This window comes from Acomys minous, assembly GCF_964271855.1.
Source record: "Acomys minous genome assembly, chromosome: 10".
NCBI lineage: Eukaryota > Metazoa > Chordata > Mammalia > Rodentia > Muridae > Acomys > Acomys minous.
The window spans coordinates 24,137,344-24,155,968 of record NC_140491.1 but is presented as its reverse complement, the minus strand read 5'-3'; the positions used below and the strand labels follow the sequence as shown (position 1 = coordinate 24,155,968).

The following is an 18,625-nucleotide window of genomic DNA, read 5'->3' as shown; positions in this document are numbered from 1 at the left end:
GGACCTAATTGTCTTCTTCATCTTTCTATAGAAAATGTTTCTCAAAATGCATTACATAGAGAAACTTTTTTAAAAGAATCTGAGAGCTGTTGGTAGAAATGTATTACATATGTATTAATATTAGATTTGTAGTTTTCTTGAGCTTTAAAACATTGAATTGGCTTTAATTCACCATTTTAAAATATATTTTATATTTATGGTTGTGAGCCTAGCCTTTAATGGCTGAGCCATCTCTCCAGCCGGGAGGGAAGAATGGGAGGATACAAGGGATGGGATAACCATTGAGATGTAACAAGAATAAATTAATAAAGGAGAAAAAAACACAAAAATATATATTTTAATTTTAAAGAAAAATTCACTTTGATAATGTGTTCAAATAAAAATCTTGTGTGTTTTTAGGTGGTGATACATTTGTTTAAGCATTAAAATCCCATTCCAAATCCTACCTGAAAGCCCATGCTCCTTGTCATCTGATGATAGTTTATCTGAGTTGATGGACTTTAGGAGGTAGCACTTTTGTACCATCTGTATTCTTTTTTGTATTTGTATTTTGTATTTGTATTCTTGGAATTTCAGTCATTATACTTCTGTTCTGTCTTGCCTTGATGAAGGCTCAGAGTTCCTTTCTGTGTGTGCACCTCATTTGTTTAGGACTTTTAATATTTTTCTATTTCTTCTATGGTCAGTTTTACAATGTGTGTTACCCTGGATTGTCATTCATTCACCCAGACCCTCTTTTTAAAAAGTATTTTATTTATTCTTGTCCCTTGTATCCTCCCATTCTTCCCTCCCTCCTATTTTCCCCTTATTCCCCTCCCCTATGACTGTTCCTCCCCTGTATATTCTCATAGGGTAGGTCTTCTATCCTACCATTCCTCCCTCCCTCCTGCTTTCCCCCTACTTCCCTCCCCTATGACTGTTCCTGAGGGGGATCTCTTCCCCCTGTATATGCTCATAGGGTATCAAGTCTCTTCTTGGTAGCCTGCTATCCTTCCTCTGAGTGCCACCAGGCCTCCCCATCCAGAGGACATAGTCAAATATGGGGCACCAGAGTTCCTGTGAAAGTCAGATCCCACTCTCCACTCAACTGTGGAGAATGTCCTGTCCATTGGCTATATCTGGGTAGGGGTTCGAAGTTTACTGCAAGTATTGTCCTTGTCTGGTGCTATAGTTTGACCGGGATCCCTGGGCCCAGATCTGCCCATCATAATGTTCTTCTTGTAGGTTTCTAGGACCCTCTGGATCCTTCTATTTCCCCATTCTCCCTGCTTCTCTCACCTAGAGTCCCAATAGAATGTCCTCCCCTCTGTCCCACTTGCCTGGTAAGTGAAGACATTCATGGAACATGCCCCTTGGGCTAGTGTCCAGATATAAGTGAGTATATACCATTTGACTCTTTCTGCTTCTGGGTGAACTCACTCATTATGATCATTTCTAGTTCAATCCATTTGTCCACAAATTTCGGGAATTCCTTGTTTTTAATAGCTGAGTAGTATTCCATAGTATAAATGTACCACAGTTTCTTTATCCATTCTTCTACTTAGGGACACTTAGGCTGTTTCCATGTTCTGGCTATTATGAATAAGGCCGCTATGAACATGGTTGAGCATATGCCCCTATTGTGTGCTGGAGCATCTTCTGGGTATATTCCAAGGAGTGGAATAGCTGGCAGACCCTCTTGTTAACTTTCAAGTCTTTTACTCTCTGTGGTAAAGCTCATCCTCATTCTTCATCACTCTCCTAGGTAGTCTCTGCTCATGCTCTTTGCTCTTCTCCTTCACCCCACCTCAAGTTTGTTCAGTGAAACCAGACACTGGGGTATCCAAGCTAGTGACATTGCTTTTTCCTTGTCTGCTCCTACCTTGCAAACCAAAAGACCCATTTGTATAACTACATGCTTAATTAACACCGAGTCTTGGCCAGTGTCCTGCATTCATTTCCTCTGATGTGTCTGTACTTTGATATCTATGTCTCTCAAACTGGCTCCTTGATTTTAATTTGTTTCTTGTTTAGTCTTTTTGAGTGACTAAACTACCACCTTCTTTCTTCCCTGGGAGAGAGAAACTGTTTTAATCATTTCTTAATGGAATGTATCTTTCCTTGTAAAACTAGTTAATTTCTCAAATACATCTCCATGATGCTAAAACATATGCTGTAAATTCAGTCACTTGCTGAGTGGCCATAATTCTTAGTGCCTATTTTAAATATTTTTTAAAAAATCAAAGCCAGAGGCTACCAAGAAGAGACTTGATACCCTATGAGCATATACAGGGGGAGGAAGTCCCCCTCAGTCACAGTCAGAGGGGAGGGGAGTAAGGGGAAAATGGGAGGGAGGGAGGAATGGGAGGATACAAGGGAGGGGATCACCACTGAGATGTAATATGAATAAATTAATAATTTTTTTTAAAAAAATCAAAGCCAGTCATGGTGGTGCATGCCTGTAATCACAACACTCTGAAAAGCAGAAACAGGGAAGTCTCCATGGCTTTGAGAACAGCCTAGTCTACAAAGTGTGTCCAGAACAGCTAAGACTATATGGAGAAACCCTATCTCGAAAAAACAAACAAAAAAATGAAAATTTCAAGCAAATGAAAACATTGAATTTGGAGAAAAATGATCTAAGGTGGGTCCTGGCTTCCTCACTTGCCTGTGATTTGAAAAGAAACCTGCACCTGCTGAGATTTCATTTCCTCTCAGAAAAATCTTGTGTGTTTACTTGGATTATCATGGGAAACAGAAAAAAATGGGTGTGGGAAATGTTTAAATTTTTGATGTATTATTCCAACAATAGTTTTAATCACCTATGAAATGCAACCACTAATTTCCAAGCACCCAAATCAACAAAGGCTACCATTTAAATTTCTAAATGCAATATACTCCAGTTTTTGTTCTTGTTTTTGCTTTTCTGAAAACTTTTTTGGCAAGTCCTCTTCAAATACCAGAAGGTGTGAGTTGAGGTTGTAATTAATGTTATAGATTTCAGCATCATACTGAGTTAGTGGTCAGCAGAAATCTAAGCTTATTACTACCCACTTGCTTCCTCATGTATGAATTTTGGATACTCTTTGCAGCTGTAGCCTATAACGAGCTGTGTGTCCCATCCTGAAAAAGAAACTCCACTCAGTCTAATGACAGTGGGACCCAGGAAATATGGAGAGTATTTTGTGTTGTTTTTGACTGACCGACTGACTGATTGATTAATTGATTTTTGAGGTAGGGTCTCTCTATGTGGCCTTGGATGATCTGGAACTCACTCTGTCTACCAGGCTGGCCTTGAACTACAAGAGATCAGAATGACTTTGCCTTCTAGAGCTGGCATTAAAAGTGTGAGATCACAGCCCAGTTTATGTTCGTTTTTACCATAAGGCTCTAGTATTCAGTTTCAGCTTTTTGATTCAAGGATTGTAAACTCTAGTGAATAATAGTAACTATATTCTTTTCAAAATATTTCTGAAGCTGTGTATTTTAATAAATTAACAAAAGATATATGTTTTAGATTTAAAATAATACTCTGTGGCTCCACTATACAAGACAATAAATATACTAATGTATCCTAAGTATTTGCATTAGTATAGAAATGTTTCTTTTTCCCTTTTTTGTTAGAATTTTTAATTTTTCTGAAATTTCAGTCATCTTTTTACTAGTTCCAAAAAATGAATATTTACTTGAATAACATTAACCATATAAAAGTATAGGGATATTTAGTGTTTATGACATTTGTATAATAGTATTAAAATTATAGATGGAGTCTTTGAAATAAACACAAATGCACATGTGTACTCACATTTGCTAAGTATAATGTACATAAATTTTTCACGTGGGACATTTAATATTTTTGTTTTTTCTGTATACTACTTATAGAAATTTTGACAAGAATACTATTTTTAGTGATCAACTCCTCATTAAATGATGCAAAACAACAAATTGCTAGTTGAAAGAATGCATCTGTAAAGTGACTGATGGGCAAATGCCTAGAATAAAAAACATTCACAAAGTTCCTTTTGATGCATAATAAACAGACAAACACCCAAATGAAAAATGGATTTTAGAAGGCTAAGCAGGGATCAGTTGCAAAAACACAACTAGCTAAAAATAGTGTACAGAGATGTTCAACATCCACTGTAAGTGGAAAATGTAACTCAAGACAAAAACACAATTTCATAGCCAATTGATTAACAATGAGTGCTTCAAACAAATTTGTTATTGACAAGATTTTAATTGTTTTATTAATACCAACTTTTAAAGATGAGAATCAAAGGGAATTTCACTTTCTTTTTTGGTCCTTGAACTTGAACCCAGGGACCTGAACATGAAAGAATAGAGATCTGCCACTAAGCTACTTTCTCAATCCCCCCAAAAGAATTATTTTCCTTCCTTCTTCTCTTTTTAACTTATTTATTTACTTATTTATTCATTCACTTTACCTCCCATTCATAGCTCCCTCCCTCCTCTCCTCCTTCTGTCATCCTCCCTCCCTCTTCCCTCCCCTGTGATTCAGAGAAGGGGAGCTGCCCCATCCCACCCCAGCTCATCAAGTCACATCAAGAATGAATGCTTTCTCTTCCCCAGTGGCCCAGCAAAGCAGCCCCGCCAGGGGGAAGTGATCAAAAAGCAGGCAACAGAGTCCATGTCAGAGACAACCCCCACTCCCCTTACTAGGGGACCCACACGAAGCCTTAGCTGTCCATTGGCTACATCTGTGTAGGGGGCCTAGGTCCAGTCTATACATAATCTTTGGTTGGTGCTTCAGTCTCCACAAATCCCCCTGGGTTCTGGTTAGTTGATTTTGTTGGTCTTCTTGTAGAGTTCCTGGTACCTTCAGGTCCCTTCTATCCTTCTCTCCACTTTTCCACAAGACTCCCTACACTTTGCCCAATGTTTAGCTATAAGTTTCAGCATCTCTTTCCTTCTGCTACTGGGTGGAGTCCCTCAGAGGAGAGATATGCTAGGTGCCTGTCTGTAAGCACAGCAGAATATCATTAACAGTGTCAGGGGTTGGCTCTCTCCCATGGTCTGAGGTTGGGCCAGGCATTGGTTGGACATTCCCTCCATCTCTGCTCTATCTTTATCCCTGCACATCTTGTAGTCAGGGTAAATTTAGGATAAAGCTTTTGTGGGTGGGTTGGTGTACCCCTCCCTCCATTAGGAGTCCTGTCTACTTAGAGGGTATCCTTTTCCATCTCTATGACCCTGCTACTAAGAGTCTCAGCTAGAGTCACAGCCCATATCCTCCCAGAAGCTTGCCTTGTCCAAGGTCTCTAGCTTATCACAGAGATGCCTCCCCCCAAGGTTTCTCTTCTCTCTGCAGGCGCTCTGTCCTCCTGCCTCAGCTCTCCCCATGTCTGATTTCCATCCTCATATCTCTAGGCACTTCCTCTCCTACCTTGTTCCCTCTCTTTAAACACTTCCACTGTCTATTCTATTTCCCCTTCTGAGTGAGAGTTAAGCATCCTCCCTTGGGGCCTCCTTATTATGTATCTTCTTTGGGTCTGTGCATTTTAATATGTTTATCCTGTATTATATGGCTAAAAATCTGCTTATGAGTGAGTACAGACCATGTGTGTCTTCTGGGTCTGGGTTATCTCGCTCAGTACGATATTTTCTAGTTCTAAGCATTTGCCTGCAATTGTCCTTATTTCCTTCTTTTTAATACCTTAGTAGTAGTCTATTGTATAAATGTACCACATTTTCTTTATCCATTCTTTGGTTGAGGCCTCTAGATTGTTTCAAGATTCTGGCTACTATGAATAAAGCTGCTATTGGGTATATTCCCAGGAGTGGTATATCTGGGTCTTGAGGGAGAGCTATTCCTAATTTTCTGACAAAGTACCATATTGGTTTTCAAAGTGGTTGCATAAGTTTGCACTTCTACCAGCAATGGAGGAGTGTCTCCTTTACTTTACATCTTTGCCAGCATGTATGTCACTTGAGTTTTTCATCTTAGCACTTCTGACAAATGTAAGATAGACTCTCAGAGTCAATTTGATTTGCATTTCCCTAATGACTTATGATGTTTATCATTTCTTTAAATGCTTCTTGGCCTTTTGATATTCCTCTATTGAGAAGTTTCTATTTAGCTCTGAACCCCATTTTTAATTGGATGATTTGGTATGTTTGTGTTTAATTTCTTGAGTTTTTTTTATATCTTTTTGGATGTTATCCCTTTGTCAGATGTAGGATTGGTGAAGATCCTTTCCCAATCTGTAGACTGCCCTTTCATTTTATTGACAGTGTCCTTTGCCTTACAGAAGCTTTTTCAGTTTCACGGGATCCCATTTATTAGTTGTTGATCTTAGATTTTGAGCTGTTGGTATTCTGTTCAGAAAGTTGCCTCCTGTGCCATGAGTTCAAGGCTCTTCCCTACTTTTTCTTCTAACAGAATTAATATGTCTGGTTTTATTTTGAGGTCTTTGACCCACTTGGACTTGAGTTTTGTGCAGGGTGATAAATATGGATCTATTTGCATTTTTCTTCATGTAGACATCCAGTTAGACCGGCACCATTTGTTGAAGATGCTTTCTTTTTTTCCAATGTATTGTTTTGGCCCTTTTGTCAAAAATCGAGTATCCATGGGTGTGTGGGTTTATTTCTGGGTCTTCAATTCAATTCCATTGATTAACCAGTCTATTTCTATGCCAGTACCATGGGATTTTTATTACTATTTTTCTGTAGTATAGATTGAAATCAGGGACGGATATTCCTCCAGAAGTTTGTATAGGATTGTTTGGCTATTCTTGGGTTTTTGTTTTTTGCATATGAAGTTGAGAATTGATCTTTTAAGGTCTGTAAATAATTGTGTTGTTATTTTGATGGGAACTCCATTGAATCTGTAGATTGCTTTTGGTAAACTGGCCATTTTTACTATGTTAATCCTACCAATCCATTAGCATGGGAGATCTTTCCATCTTCAGATATCTTCTTCAATTTCTTTCTTCAGAGACTTGAAGTTCTTGTCATACAGGTCTTTGACTTACTTGGTTAGAATTACACCAAGATACTTTATATTATTTGTGGATATTCAGTAGTTTCTCTAGTTTCTTTCTCAGCTCATTTTTCATTTGTATACAGGAGAGCTACTGATTTTTTAAAAGTTAATTTTGTATCCAGTCATTTTGCTGAAGGTGTTTATCAGCTGTACGAGTTCTGTGGTAGAAATTTTGGGATCACTTATGTACACTATCATATCATCTGTGAATAGCAATACTTTCACTTCTTCCTTTCCAATTTGTATACCTTTGTTTGTCTCCTTTAATTGTCTTATTATTCTAGCTAGGACTTCAAGTATCATATTGAAGAAATACAGACAGAGTGGTCAGCCTTTTCTTAGTCCTGATTTCAGTGGAGTTATTCTGGAAACAAGAGAGTGGGAGGAACTCCTCCCTACAATAACCACCTGTTCTCTTACTCATCTGTCATTCCTAGCTTAAACACCTTAGATGTGAGTGTACAGCATGAAGTAACCACAGAAATCAGGAAAGTATAACTAGACCATAGATGTGTATTTGGGGGCAGGATAAGAGGGAAATAGCAGGCTACTGGTTATGTGATGTAGGAAACAGAAAAATCAGAAGGTCTCCAATTGGTGAGGAATGAGTGCAGAAGAATTTTAATCCAACATCATGGCTGCTCTAGCAAGGCATCACATCCAGAGACCTTCTAGATTTATGTGATCCAACTGGAATGCAGACATATAATTGGTATACACCTGTAATCCCAAACAATGTAGGTAAGGCTGGTTTAAAGAAGGAAGCAGACATGTTTAAAAGTGACGTCTAATTGAGGGATAGGCAAAGTGAAGAATCAGAGAAAATTTTGAAACAATGAGTCAGAAATAGGATACACCCAGCTCTCATGAGAACTGGAGAGGAAAGAGAATCTACTTAAGAGCAGCATAGGGAGAGAGGGGGGAGTTTTTCACCAAGAGTTTCTTACTGGGACAGTTTGACAGAGGCAGGTTGCAGAAAGAACAAGCTAGATACAGGTGAAGGCAGAACTAGTTAGAGAATAAGGATCCATATTAAAACACATGGCCAGGATTAGTTTTAGGAGAGGCAGAACAATTCACTCAGCAGCCAAGAGAAGCCAGTTTGATTCCGTCAGCTTCGAGAGTTGTTTAGGCCAGAATGCTGAGTTGAACCAGCCAGCAAGAGTTCAGAAAGAGCTGGAAAAACTTGGGAACAACTCTCATCTCATTCTCTCATATGAGGAAATAAAAACAACATTTACATCAAGAGAGGTCAACACAAATGAGAAGGAACGAGGGGAAAATAACATCAAGGTTGTTTGATAAAGGCTCAAGTAATCATTTTATGTACCTACAATTATATGCAACACATACATATAGTAAAGGAATGTCCCTCACAAGAACCATAGACTAACAAAAACCTAATACCAGGCATGACAAACCAAAGCTGGTCAGGATAGTCCACATGATTTTCCAAACAATATAAGCAACCAACGTAGCCCCTTGGTTGTCTCTCAGGGGCCATTGGTAGGCCTCTATTGTGGAAGATCTCACACCTTAAGTAAAGACACAAGGTGATTCAAGCTAGATCTAGCCTGAACACCTCTTTCACTTTACCTAGCTTCCATGGTACTAGAAAATACTATGCGAGCTGCCAAGGAAAGGAAGCATTTAAATAGTCCTACTGTGCTATTGCAATATCTATAAACTATGACAATGTCCAGCATGGCAATATTTCCCTAAAGATGCAATAAGGGGCACTCACATGTTGGTGATAACCTAACTGTTGTCTAATTAGATTTAAGGCTCATTCAGAAGGAGGAAACACCTGTATTGTCCTTGGCTGGTGCCTTAGTTTGAGCGGGACCCCTATGCCCAAATCTGCCTATCATAATGTTCTACTTGTAGGCTTCTAGGACCCTCTGGGTCCTTCTACTTTGCCTTTCTCCCATGATTCTCTCATCTAGAATCCCACTAGAATGTCCTCTCCTCTGTCTCAGTTTCCTGGTAAGTGAAGGCTTTCGTGGGACATGCCCCTTGGGCTAATATGCAGATATAAGTGAGTATATACCATTTGAGTCTTTCTGCTTCTGGGTTAACTCACTCAACCTTAAACCCCTACCCAGATCTAGCCAATGGACGGAACACTCTCCACAGTAGAGTGGAGAGTGGGATATTACTTTCTCACATACTCTGGTGCCTCACCTTTGACCATGTCCCCTGGAGGGGGAGACCTGATGGCACTCAGAGGAAGGACAGCAGGCTACCAAGAAGAGACTTGATACCCTATGAACATATAGAGGGGGAGGTAATCCCCCTCAGGAACAGTCATAGGGGAGGGGAGTAAGGGGAAAATGGGAGGGAGGGAAGAACGGGAGGATACAAGGGAAGGGATAACCATCGAGATGTAACAAGAATAAATTAATAAAAAAAATAAATAAAAAAAAAAAAGAAAAAAAAAAAAAGAAGGAGGAAACATAGCCAGCTTTTTAGGCCATAGATCTTAGGAAAGACTCTATTACTATCACTTTTCTAGACCAGGGTAATTTCTTACTACATTCTAAGTCTTATCTGTATACTCACAGATAAGTGTAGGTACCATCTGTTGTCAAAGATGCCTCTCTTACAGCAAATGGAGACCATCAGAGAAAACCACAACTGGACACAGGGAGGAGGTGGATCATGAGGAGCCCAGCCCCAGTGGATACATCTATACTGCAACTCCGGCATCTGTGGCTCAGAGAACATTCCAGGACAATGGAAAGGCTGTAAAAGCCGGACCACCAAAAAGTCTGCTGTGAAACAGAATCTTTTAAAAATGGCTGCATAAACAAGACTTAAACAATGGCAACATCAGAGGACATGCTAATGTAGAAGGTGGAAAATTTGGTGGGGTTACACCTGTAGACAAAGAAGTGGAGGCCACTAATGATTGCCAGGAGAACAATAATTAGCATGACCGGGGATGAGCCCCTTTATTGGTTGCCCAATGCAGAGTGGTCAGCACCAAAGCTGACCACCATTTTATATATACAAAACTTGACAAGCAGGTTATGTGTGTGTGCTTATAACAATAATAATCAATGATAAAAAGGCTACCAACTTGAGAGAGGTGCATAGGAAGAACTAGAGGACGGAGTAGCTGGGTGGACAGCTGGGGGCGGGAGGGTAAGTGATTTAATTCTATTCCAATTACAATTTATGTATTTTATTTATTTATTTGCGTTTTTTTCAAAATAGAGTTTCTCTATGTAGCCTTAGCTGTCCTGGACTCATTTTGTACACCAGGCTGGCTTTGAACTCATACCAATCCACCAGTCTCTACCTCTCTCTAAGTGCTGGGATTAAAGGGTGTGCCACCATGTCTGGCTTAAAAATATGTTTTTTTTTAAAGTAAAGAGGCTGGCACACACCTCCAGGAGGTAATTTGGAAATCTCTGACACAGACAGACATTTGAATCTTCCATCAATATCCTATTTCTTTTTTTGTCCATACTCAAGAGAAACTCATTCACATATGTACCAAGAGATGCATATAACTATATAATAATGTTATGAAAACACGATTTGAAGTAGCAAAATATTGGGAATGAACCAAATTTTTATTGCCAAGCAAACAGATAAACCACGGTTTAGCACAGAACCCAATTTTATATAGCAACAAAAAAAATGAATGAAGTATATTTATTTGTTATTCTGGGTACCACAGTGCTTTGCCACACTTCAGAACAAAAAAGCAGAGTGGGCAAAGGGGAATGGAAGTAATAACATAAACAAATAAAAGCAAAGTGAGATAAATAATATGGGTCATGCACAGTCTGTGTCATATTCAATCGACTTTTTGTAGGCTACAAACACATTTTCAAAGACAAATGACTTCATTATATATATTTTAATAAAGTAAGAAAATTTAACTTCACTTCAGAGGTCAATTTTAAAATTACACATGGAATATATAAATATAAATTACACTTAATGCATATACTATGTACCCATAAAATGTATATACTGCACACATATGGATTATGCATATCTGCTTTACCTAAAACACATAGTATACATCTTAATCAACACTGCTCACATAAGTTGCTATTTCTTAAAGGAACCAGAGCTGTTTTATAAATAGTTTTCCTAGGTGCCTCATCACCTTTCTGTTGAACTCTCACATAAGCCTGAGCCTTTTCTGCATGCAGTCTTTGATTATTCTATATACGATCCTGGCAGAATCTTACCCTGGGATATTGTTGACACAGAGTCCCAGAATACCAGCTGAGCTTCCGTACCTCGTCTCACAGTAGTCCACTCTAAGTTCCTACAGTCCAGTATTCCAGGCTCCTAATCTTGCAAGCCTACTCCTTTCTCTTCTTTTTATTTTTCCTTTCAAAGCCCCCCCTTTTTTTTATTCATTTAAGAGCTAGCTCTTTATGTTCATTAGAATATCTCCACAAAAACCTACCTTGCTTTAGATGTACTGATGGAATAGAAAGAGAGACATGGTAGCATACTAGAGAGAACACAGGAATAAAAAAAAAAACAAACAAACCAGAGTTGGTGGACATATATGCCTATGTGTTTTATATGTGCTTTAGATTCAATGTAGTTCTTCCTTCCCTATTTCCTTCCTTGCTGTCTTTACTGGTCTCTCATTTCCTTTGTCTATTCTTATTGTTTCTCTCCTAATACAGGTTGTGTCTCTTATTGTGCACAGAAAGCTGTCTGTACATTGCTTCAAATGCTGCCTTCTACCTTCTTGTGAGATCAGTGAGAACAATCACTCTGCTACAGACCGGTGATGGTTTAATTGTGTCCCCTCAAGGTGTCTTTAGATTAGAGACTTGGTTCCCAGCTTGGTAGTTCGGAGGTGTTGTATAACCTTTTACAAGTAGTGCCTAATGGAAGGGTTAGGCTTAGGTCCCTGGGACATGATGTGCCATGGCAGCTTCCCAGAGAGGATTGTTAGAAAAGGAGCAAGGCTGGGCCCACCCACCCTAGTGTCAAAATGTCACCAGGAGCCTGATAGACAACTTAGCAGTTACCAGTGCATATTTCTCTTGAAGAGGAGATAAGTTCATATCTGGGTGATATGTAACTCTAACTCCATGGGATATGATACCTCTGGCATCTGTGGGCACCTGTACATGCGCACGCATACACACACACACACACACACACACACACACACACACACACACACAGAGAGAGAGACAGAGACAGAGACAGAGACAGAGAGAAATAGACAGACAGACAGTCAGTCAGTCAGTCAGTCAGTCAGACAGACAGTCAGACAGACAGACAGACAGACAGACAGACAGAGAGACAGAGACAGAGAGACAGAGACAGAGACAGAGACAGAGACAGACAGACAGACAGACAGACAGACAGACAGACAGAGAATTAAATCTTAAAAAACCATGTCACCAGGCTGCTCCCATAAGTCTCTGCCATTGCTATCCACCACGAAGTGATACAGATAGGGGTAGCCCTCATCAGGACCACACCATATCAATTTGGACTTTGACCTTCCAGGACTGTGAAAGTATATCTCTTTTCTTCACTAGGAATGCATGTCAGGTACTTCATTTGGGCTGCAAGAAGCTAGCATAGGTAGACTCTCAAAGACCATCCTGCCCCCTCTCCTCAAATGCTAATAACTATCCACTAACTGAACTTCCAAGGCCTGTTGTTCTTGGAAGTCAGCAAGCCTAAGGTGAGCAATCTGAGATACAAAATAGGAAAACTTAGCATCGTGTCTCTCAGAGAAAGCAGTGTGGTGTACTAGGACAATGGATGCAATCGCCATACATGTAGATCATGCTACGTAGTTTTCCTGGTGTTGAACACAATAGACTTGATTAACAGCAAGTCTTTTGTTCTTCAGTTTGTATTCTAATTTTTTTAATGGTCCAGATACTTTCTTTTTCAGCTGCTACCATTATTATGCCTCTGACTTAGACTCAGGTCAGAGAGTGTAAGACCCTTACTGACCATTGTGAAGGATCCCTTGTCCCAAACCCTAACCTCCAGAGGGTATTTACTATGGGACACTTCCCTGTAAGAGTAGAAATCTCCCTCCAGCACCTGAGACCAGGATAGATGGACAGTGAACAGTATGCCTGGGGACCCATGCCTGGGGACGGTCACTAGCATGGCCTTCTTGCAATGGCCTGAGCTTCTCTACTGTACCCTGTGTGCTTCTTTCTCCCTTTCAATGACATGTCCCAACCCTCTGCATACATAAAGCTAACTTGATGCTCTGAGGAACATCAGCTCTACCTCCTCATGGGCTTGTCCTAGACTACTATACCTAGCCCTGACTTGAAAAGAATGCATAAAATGTTTCTTCTTGTTGGCAGGATATTTCTCCACAGGACCATATAAGATTAGCCCCATGGTGGCTCCTATCCATGATCTATTTGACTTTCCTTTGTACTAACTGACAATAATCTTTCATGGGTTCATTTTTCAATAAAAATACATATTAAAACATATTATTTATAAGTTCAAGGGCCTCCAAAACAATTTTTGCACTGAGCTGTGCACCCTCTGTGGACAGCCATGGCTCACCTGCATCCTTCATTAAAATATACATCCTTTCTCCTTTATAACAGAGGCCATGGGCAATATTCTACAACTATTCCTCAAAACATGAATCTGAATGATCACCTAACTCAAGAACAGGGAAATAATAGGTCAATGGTTTAGAACAAATAGAGGGAGATTTTTTTAGCACTCCCCCATGAGGGGATAGAGGTGGTCGATGGGATCTGTGATTGCTTCAACAAAGAGTTCAGTGAAGATGGTATGTGCCAGCTGCCAATGAGGCTCTGCAATATTGGCAGCATCAACATCTTCCTGTCTCTTAAGATACCAGTTTCCATGCAGACCATATTTATGGGACTGTCTTTTAGCCTCTGAAATCCAATTTGTAAACCATAATTTAAGATTTTTCATCACAAGGAAAGAAAACTACAGGAACTTTCATGCTCCCGATGTGTAGGTGTGGCTTCCACTGGTCCTATGCAGGACAGTCTTTGTCTAAAGGCCACCACGTTTATATGTCCCTCAACTTCCCTGAGCCCCTGAGCTTTATCTCTATGACACAGTTGATTTGCCACATCACAAAGCTGATTTACAGACCATACAAAGCTGCTCTCAGACCAACAAATCAAGTACCAGATCTACAAATCCTCAAATATGTATAATAAAGGCCAAATAAAAACTTTCACTTTACCAGTCTTTATTTGTGGGAAGCATAAATCAGCAGTAAAGATGAACACTGTCGGCTTTATTATAATTAAGTTTCTGAATTCTGATTTTTTTCCTTTGTTTTATTTTCCCTTTCAAAACTGACCTTTTCTTTATGAGTACACTTCTGATTTTAACAACTGTAAAAATAACACCTCTGTTGCAACTTAAAACAGAGATTTGGCTGACAGAAGTTCTGCTTAGGTATTAAAGCTCGCACTGTGATGGTTAACCTTTGTGCTCCATTTGACTGCATTTGGAATCCCCCAGGAGACACACCTCAGGGCTGGGGGATGCTGCAGAGTGTTTCTGGAGAGGTTTAACAAAGATGCAGAGGCCCACCCTGAATGTGAGTGTGGGGTCCTAGATTTGAATAAAAAAGGAAAAATCAGGAACTAAGTTGAATGCTATGTTTCACCAGGTTCTGCTTCCTGACGGTGGATGCAATAGGACTATTGTCTTAACTCCTGCAGCCATGCCTCTGCCCACCTAATGATCTGTACCCTCAAACTGTGAGCTGAGGAAGCACTCTGTCCCTCCAGCTGCTTTGTGTTGAGCATTCTGTCACAGCATTGAGGGTACAATCTAACCCAGCGTACTATTTTTAACTTAGAGGACCAGTAGGGCTTTTTCCAACTTCTGGCCACCGACACATCCACAAAGAAGCTATCTCAGATACAGGGAGCGCTTAGCCAGGTAAAGCCATGAATATCCCCACAAGAGTCCTTTAGACCTTATCTGGTTTGTTGTATAGTGACTTCTAATATTCTTCCTTGGTTTAGCATGAGGCTTGACTTTAAGGTGTATTTTCTTTGGAAAGACTTTGCAGTCTTGGTTTCGGAAGCCATGATGAACACAATTTTGACATAGGGTGAAGCAAGAATGTTAGAGATGCTGGTGAGTCTCAAGTGATGTGGAGCTCTGGTATTGTCCTGGTGAAGGGCACATGCTTGTTTCTGAGACCCTGCTGCAAATCATACACACACCACCCCATATATATATATGAATATAAATTTTAAATGATGAGCATCTTAGCATATTGTTAATCTCTATCGGCCAGTAACATCAGCATATATGGTGAAAGGGAGAGAAAATGCAAGACATAAAAGTGGAGGGGCTCAAGTCAGGTCTTCCCGTGTTCATTTTAAGGTTCCCCCAGTGAAAGACACACCATCTCAACTCAAAGCATCACATACGGTTCAAACCCTCGGTGCGGTGGCCTGGTGGCACTCAAAGAAAGAATAAGCAGGCTACCAAGATGAGACTTGATAGCCTATGACCATATAGCAGGGGAGGAGGTTCCCCTCAGTCTTAGACCTAGGGGAGGGGAATAGGGTGAAAGTGGAAGGGAGAGAGGAATGGGAGGATACAAGTCATGGGATAACAATTGAGTTGTAATCTGAATAAATTAATTAAAAAATAATAAATAAAATTAAAAACTCGCATAAAAAAGCTTCCTGGATATTTTATTTATTTTTTCCTGAATATTTTAATTACAAAAATATAATTTCAGCAATAAAACAATATACATAATCTCTCTGATTCAAAGATAACAATTTTATGGACTCCTTATTAAAAATGATGCTTGCTAACTGGGAAAAAATGTCTCAGGTGACACTACTGCAGTATACTCCAGCACAAATGAGCAGTCTTTCTGTAAGTATTAATTGACCATCAAACTCAAGGAGGGAAACAGCTGCTATAAATTTGTGATCAATGTACATTTGAAATGTAACAGTGCCTGGCTGTGGGTGACTTTTCCATGCTGAAAGATGAGGGTTTGGTGCATATTTCTGTACCATGCAATGTCTCCTTTCCCTTTAACAACACTATACAAACATTTTTATTAAAATTCTTTATTTATTATAATTTATTCATAGTACATCCCAATTATTACCCCCTTGTTGTTCCTATCTTCCCTTCCCCCTTGCCCTGCTCACTTCTGCACTATTCCCCTCCCCTAGACCTCTGAGGGGGCTCCTCCCCCACCATCTGACCTCAGCCTGTCAGGTCTCATCAGGAGAGCCAGCATCCTCTTCCTCTGTGAGCCTGAAAGGCTGCCTAACAAGAGGTATGGCCACTTGCAAAAACATACATATACACTATGTATACATGCACCGCAGCACACATACACACATACACACATACACACATACACACACACACACACATACACACACACACACACACACACACACACACACACACACACCATCTACTGCCCATGACTTTTTTTTTTTTAAGTCTCGAGTATCCCAAGCTGGCCTCAAAGTTCCTGTGTAGCTGAGAAATGGCCTTAGACTTCTGTTTAGCCTGCCTCCATGTCCTGAGTGCTGGGGTTGCAAACATGCCTAGTTTCACACAGTGCTGGCCACTGAACTCAGAGCTCCATGCACACAATGCAGGCATTCTACCAACTGAGCTATGTCCTGTACACACCCACAGCCCCTTCTGCACTATCTAAGGCACTGGTCCAGACCTTGGGCAAGTCCTTATGGGGATAACATGTAAGTATAATATCTGGGCTTTGATTCCACCAGGGGGGGAACAGACTCACCAGTGAGGTATTCCACAAGTAATTTTTTGCTACAAATCAAGTTTTCAAATTTGATTACGCTTTTTCAAAAAAGTGAATTAGAGTGGGTGGTACTGATTATTATTTTGGGAGGGGTAGTATCACTCCCACTGCCTCTTTCAATTCACCATCTAAGGGCGAAACGAGGTAATGGTGAAGTAGTCTATAGTCTTTATGAAACTGAAGACAATAAATCTGAAACCCAGTGGCTCATAGCTGAACATTTTTTTTTTGTCAAGACTCTTTGTTATACTGGACCAGGAAAAAAAAAATAACAAGGAGTTCTGCTGTGAAGAGTTCATCATAATGGGTGCTTCTGTACGTAGCCACAGAATGGGCTCCGGGCTGGCTGCAGATAGGTTTTTGTAGTAGTTGTGGAAACTAAAATGACTCTCCTTGGGTTTGTGAAAGGAGAGATCAAACAGGTGTGACCCTGCTTTTCACAAGCACAACACACATTCACGGGGTGGGGGGTGGGGGAATCCTATGCTAGGCACAGAGACATTAGTCATCTCTCTCTCTCTCTCTCTCTCTCTCTCTCTCTCTCTCTCTCTCTCTCTCTCTCTCTCTCTCTCTCCTCACAGGAGCTCTCAGCCACAGGGGTAGAGGAGAACTGGCCAACTACTCCACAGACACAATAGGAAACACTCAGCTCGAGGAGCAAATGGTAGAAGAGTAAAGGCATCTTTGGCGAGTTTCAGCTAGTGGGCTGCTGTCGCTCGTGGATGTCTGCCTGGCGAGGAAGGAAGTGAAAGAAGACACAGAGTATGCAAGAGCAAGATGCGTGACTCCTGAAGCTCTCAGGGAGCCTGGCAAACCAAGCAGCAAGGGGGACCCTAGAAAGGTAAATTTAGGTATATTGAAATGACTGATGCCATGTTGTGTTTGAACTGAATCCTGAAGGCTCATGCTTCCAAAAAAAAAAATGAACATGTATGGATCCTTGTTGATGTAACAGACTATTTTTAAATCTTTTATCACCTGTTTTTATTTTGTGTGGGTGGAAGTGGGTAGGCACTGGCATGCATATGCCATGGTACATGTGTGAAAGTCAAAGGACAATCTAGAGATTCACATTTCTCCTTCTGACCAGGTAGGTCCTGGAGATTCAGCTCTGGTCATCAGCGTAGCAGCGCGTGCTTTTACCCTCTGAGCCATCTTACTGGCTGCGTAACATTCTGATCATTTCTAAAGCATTTTAAAAATCATTATTTACTGGCCTCAATTTTCCTTCCTGTTGTTTAAAAAAAAAACTCAAAATCTTTGAATAGAAGTTTAATGAAGACCATTCTCAGGACAAGGGCAAGTTACAACCATGAGTAATTAAATTTATAGGAGATATAGAAAAAAAGCACACTATAGTAAAAGGCATAAGATTGGAAGATTTATAATGGATGTCTGGTAGACACTGTGGAATGGCAGGGTTAGTGCCTCAGGCCACTTTCTATGAGTTTTGCAGAGGTCACTCAAGCAGCCAAAAGGCAGCCTGGACCATAGGAGGGCAAGGAGGGAGCCCTGGGCTGAGGGACCAAAGAAACTTCAGAAAAGAAGCCAGGAACACCTATTTGTAGCAGGGCCAGTGTTGACAGAGACAGAGGGACAGACACAAGTGGATTTCCACCGCTTCCTGTCAATGCCACGCATGGCAAACAGGCAGGAAATGAGGAGAGATGGCCTTTTCCCAGGTTGTTATCATTTATGCTTCCTTGTCCAATTGCCGGCATTAGAATCATAATACTGCATGATGGTGATGTTTTCTCCCTGTGCCCGGAAGCTGCCTCTCTAAGTGCTCATAAACATCTTTGGGACGGAGCGAACCACAGAGTATGAAATGCACTTCC

At 40.4% G+C, this 18,625-nt stretch overlaps 1 long non-coding RNA gene across 1 annotated transcript in view; it reads left to right on the top strand.

The window, feature by feature from the left end:
• LOC311607024 overlaps window positions 1-17,600 on the top strand; it is a 44,798-nt gene extending 27,198 nt beyond the window's left edge. Inside the window, exon 3 of the long non-coding RNA XR_014782504.1 lies at window positions 17,369-17,600. This is a non-coding gene — a long non-coding RNA (uncharacterized lncRNA). The remainder of the gene's footprint in view (window positions 1-17,368) is intronic.
• Window positions 17,601-18,625: the final 1,025 nt, after the last annotated feature.